Source organism: Sinocyclocheilus anshuiensis, unplaced genomic scaffold, assembly GCF_001515605.1.
Source record: "Sinocyclocheilus anshuiensis isolate Anshui unplaced genomic scaffold, SAMN03320099.WGS_v1.1 scaffold637, whole genome shotgun sequence".
NCBI classification, from domain to species: Eukaryota; Metazoa; Chordata; class Actinopteri; order Cypriniformes; family Cyprinidae; genus Sinocyclocheilus; species Sinocyclocheilus anshuiensis.
Genome location: NW_015539816.1, coordinates 2,086,457 through 2,092,106, shown reverse-complemented (window position 1 = coordinate 2,092,106; position 5,650 = coordinate 2,086,457).

Genomic DNA, 5,650 nt, shown 5'->3' with positions numbered 1-5,650 from the left:
ATATATACACACTAGTGGTATAACGGTATACCCCTATAAATATATTGTGTGTGTGTTTTATAATATATAATATTTATTAATTTAAGTAATGTTTAAATAAAAATAGCAAAATTCAAGTTTCATACATATTATTAAAACAGATCAATTTTTTGTCACATGTATGATTGGTAATTTTTTTAAATTTTAATTTTAGTATTAAATCATTTTAATACCCATATGATAATATCATAAATAATTCAGCACCAATAACTGGTTGACAATCCAACATAATAGTTGGCAGTATTGCACCGTAAGGGGCCGTTCGAACAGAATGCATTTTTGCATTTTACTGTGCTGCTTTTCCATTGTTTTTCTTTGTAAACATTTTATACAATGCGTTTGCATCTTGCATTTTATTGCTGGCGTGAACTCTTTTGGCCGTTATAATCATGTAGTGAAAATCTGATACTGTGACAACCCTGCAAAGTGATGAACAAACTTACTTTGTTGGTTGCTGTGCGCTGTGAGTGTGAGAGAGTTTACAGACGGAGACATCTGTTCTGACTGGCTGTGTTTTGTGATTGATTATGTCGCGTCACACCCCATTTTTACATGAGTGTACACAGACTAATTGCTCGGTTAGAGTACTGGACTATAAAATGACATGAAATGCCCATCCCTTGAACACATGAACTCTCACTTATTTTCACTTATAGGGTCGCTAGCAACAGCCAATCTTCCTTGAGCTCCCTGTATGTGTTCACAGCACATTCATTTGCCTGGGGCTGTCCTTCATCATTTAACTGCTCAAACACTGCCTGAGGCAACTCCTCCCTGTTTATTCACCCGTATACCTTCGTGTGGGCTTCTCCAGTGCAGTTAAACTGCTGGCAATCCACCGCCCAAGGAAATAACAGTCAGTAAATCTTAATAAAGCAGCAACTCATCAAGAAATATTTTTTTGATTGCCTGAGTACATTGGAAACCAATGTCTTGAAAACCACAAGTAAACCAAGCTGATTGTTTGAATACCAGAAATGAACAACTTGATTACATCGACTGTTTTCCCACATCCCATGTTTCCATCATAGCAACCATTTTGGATTGAAGGTAGACTCTAACAACAGTGTTATTTAGGCTCATATCTCACCATATCTAATGCCTGTATGACAGCCTGTGCCTTCAACCCAAACAACAGCCTCAACCCCTCCAGCAGAAGGAGGAGACTCTTTATCTACATAAAGTCACGGTCCCATCTGGAATCATAGAGGTCTGTTGCTGTCTTGTCTGTTACATTATTGATTTCCTCTAAACATTTCAAAGAATGTGATAGATGACTATTCCCTACCCTTAGAGTTAAAATGAATTTTTAATGATTACAAATTTTAAATACACAAATAAAAACACAAAATAATACTAATAATGAAAAAGTCCATGCACCAAATATTATTTTGCCTGAGTGACTTTTTTTGTTTGTTTAGTGGTCTTGAACTTCATACTATATCTGCATATGCTGATTTTGTTGTGTTTGAGTATTGGAAATTACCTAATTAAACATTGATTGCATGGATTGCGAGACAGGACTGGTCAAGTAATCTCAAAATACTTGCTGTTTATGTAAAACAAAAACGCTTTTTTAGGCCATTGTTATGACTGGAATCTTGATCTTGTGTGTAGACTACATAATTTTCATAATTTCACATTTTTCTGCAACTCCAGTGACCGGTCCCGACATGAAGACTTTTTTCCCTGAAGAATGATAGTCAATGCATCTATTTTTTAATGCAGATTAATAAAAAAAAAAAAACATTCTGAGCCATAATCAGTCAAGTAATTGTCAACCAGTTTCGGTAACACTTTATAATAACTTTCATTAATAAATAATTAACAAACATTATATAATGTTTACATACAGGGAAAGTAACAGATCATTAGTTAATATATATTCACATATCTAGAAATATGAGATAATGTGCTTATTGATGTTAACTAATGAACTTATTAAACATTGCCAAATGATTAACAGATCATTATTTAATGTAAATTGAAATGCTTACACATGTCATTAAACTTTCAATTCATATGATCATGCTTTTTTTTTTTTAAATCTTCAAATGATTTTGACATGGTTTGACAATGATGCTTTTAATCATTTTGACAATGATTAAAAGCTTCATTGATATATCATTAACAAATATTATATAATGCTTAACGGATCATTAGTTAATGTTTACAAATGTCACTAAACTTCATATTAGCTAATGCTCATTTTTACATGTACAAATGTTGTGAAAATATATGAGAAGAGTCATTTTAAACTCTTCACAAACTATTTGTGTTAACATATTATTCATTAACTCATAATCACAGTCTGTTAAGCTCATATATTCGGCCTCCATTTGTTGTGAAGACTTCTACTATTTTCACATCTTAACAAATTATTTATAAATTTATTTGTTCGTGTTTTTGCAGTACCCAATCTAAAGTGGAAACTATTCATCAATTGTAAAGGTTTATAAACATTTACTAATCATATTTAGTGCCTTTATGAGCAGTCATTTTGATGGCAAAATGTGTCCCAAATGACCGGAATTCACCCTATTTACACATCCTTACAAATCATTTATTAATCATTTGTTCATGTTTTTGCAGTACCCAATCTAAAGTTGAGACTATTCCTCATTTGTAAATGTTTATAAATATTGACACATTTTTTAGTATCTTTATGAGCATTGGACTTTTAGCTACTGTAACAATGTTTGTGTAAAAGGGTGTTTAGTTAAGTTTAGCTAAATGCTTGCTATGACACACATTGTAATTTGGGTGCAAAACATGCTTTTATTACCTCAACAATTATTATATTAGTATACTATTGTGCATCATTAAACAGAATATTCCTTCAATCATACATCAAAAAAAAAATCACATTTTCAAGAAAATAATTCATTTATCGTTTATCAAAAGAATGCAATATAAACAGACTGAACACTTGTTCCCTTAAAGAAATCAAACTGACCCCTGTACACTGTTGACCCCTTAACCAATACTTAAACCTACCCATACCACCAAACCTGCCCCTAACCTTACCCATATTACACCCCAATAGCAGCAAACGTATCGTACATTAACAAAAGCTTTTAATCATTGTATAACATCTGTTAAAATCATTTGTAGATTTTCAAGATGTGCATGATCATATGAATTAGAAGTTTAATGACATTTGTAAGCATTTTAATTTACATGGAATGTTAATTATTAGGTAATGTTTATTACGTTTATTAGTAAACATTAACAAGCACATTATCTAACTTTTCTAGCTATTTGAATATATATTAACTAAGCATTACATAATGTTTGTTAATGATTTATTAATGAAAGTTATTATAAAGTGTTACCCCAGTTTCAAACCTAGAAAACTGTCAAATCTACTGAAAATTGTTTTTGTTTTGAATGTGCATTTTATGAAGTATGATCTTTTCTTAATCTTCAAGTCACAATCGGTAGCTTTCTTTTCTTCTCCACACTGTATTTCTTCATCCCACAGTATTTCATCTATTTTTCATCACTTCTTTCATAAACCCATCTAACCCTTTCACCCTCCTTGTCCTGTTCTGAGCACATTGAACAGGTCAAACTGTCATCAACACCACAAAAACCACAGGAAGGGGACGCTCATTAGAGAAACCACTTTGACTGAAGGGCACACAAAGTACTATTACAGCAACATGGAAAAACACTAAAAGATTTTTTTTTTATTTTGATATGTATTTCTAGCTAGAATGAATTTTCCCCCCCACCATTTCAAGAAATACAGTGGGTATATGTGTGTCATAGAATTAAAGGGGCAGTAAGTAAATAAGGATGTCTGCTTGTCTTAGAAACCTGTTTGAATCCAGTCATTATTTTAGTTTTTCACTTTCATGACACCAATGGAAATTACACACTTAAGCTTTAAGTAGCCTACATATTATTACTTCAACATCTGGAGTTCACTGCAGGTGTTTCTTGTCTTGCAACAAAACTGTAGTGTGTTGTAAAACTTTATTCTTTTATTCCCTTGCTGTCTTTCTTTTGGCCAGTGAGTGAAGTCCTCAGGTGCTGCTGACTCACTGCATGTATTTTTGGTCATCTTCAATAGTGGGAAATCCTTTGCATCTTATCAGATGTGTGAACAATAAACTCTGTCTGTGCTGGGAGATTCACATGCTGTAAGATGTCTACAGCAGGACACCTCTGAGCGCAAGTACCATCTAAGAGCTTCCAAAATATACACAAAACACTTCAACCTACTACAACCTACTTTAGGACTCCAAATAAACAATTTAACTGAAGTACTCGAAGGAAAAAACTTCTTGCAATGAGGGTTCATGTCTGTGACCCATTAAAAACAGATGTCCAGAGTTGCATCAAAGCCAAAATCACAGTCCCTATCTCACTCAGATGACTCAGACAGCATGTTTTTAACGTCATTTACAGCCCATTGGGCATAATCATAAATGAGAGACAGCATTGTTGCATTTGCTGCAGTCTGCAGAAACTGTACTGCATGCACCTACAGCTGGCTGACAATATGGCCCCAAATCATTTGGTGCACGTATTAGATACAGACCGACAGGGACATTCTTTTAATAGTATGAATTTACTTAATTTGACTGAAAATTGCTTTGTCAAATATGATAATTTCCCTTTCCAAAAACAGAAAGAATATCTATTTTACTTTTCTATGGACACCTTTGCAGCTTTTTTTCATGTAAAAAATACCTTTATCAATCTATATTGGGTTTTTTTATTTTCTGAACATTAATTTTGTTTTCAAAGTGATGCCTCAAAGCGCTCTTTAACCTTTCTTACTTTCTCGTTTATTTATTTTTTGAAGAACACCAACAATTTTGCTCCAGATGGCAATAAAAAATCTTGAAGCTAATAATCTTAATCATTCCAAGATTCATGGTTTCAGTTATTTATTTACATACTGAAGTAACAAGAGCTACACACAGAATTTGCACATTTGTTTTCAAAATAAAAACTGTAAAATAAATATACAATAAAATACATTAAACAAACAATCTTTTCAGGGGCCAAAAAAAAAAAAATGTGTATGAGAACTGTTAAGTGACTATGCAGTCACAAATGGAATTCCTGGACCGTCTGCATTTAGTTTTCACGTATGTTCCTCCAGTCATCGGTCATACAATCACTAAAAATACTGAAACGACAAGCAACGCTGAATATAACGTAAATGGATTAAATATATATCCAACTGTACCTGTGTCTGAAAACTGCACTTATGAATAAATGAATCAAGAGGCAAAATAACGACAGAAGATGATCACGTCAAGTTACATAAACTGGAAATGACAAACTGTAACATACAAAAATCTTTTCAGCACATGAGAGAACGTACCGTGATAACAAAACAAGAAGCAACATTATGATTTACATATATATTATTTACATATAAGAAAAGAGCAAACAGTGATGGAATGGATGTTGCGGCTGAACATCGATTGCTTCAGCACTATAATTCAAACAATCTGAAGTTCATTAACTACAGTCGTTCTACTAGAGGAACCCATCAGTGCTCTGGTATTTTAACAGCAAATGACCTGCATTTACACATTCACACACGCTCCCGCAGACACGCAAAACACATCAGCGCAAATGGAAGCGA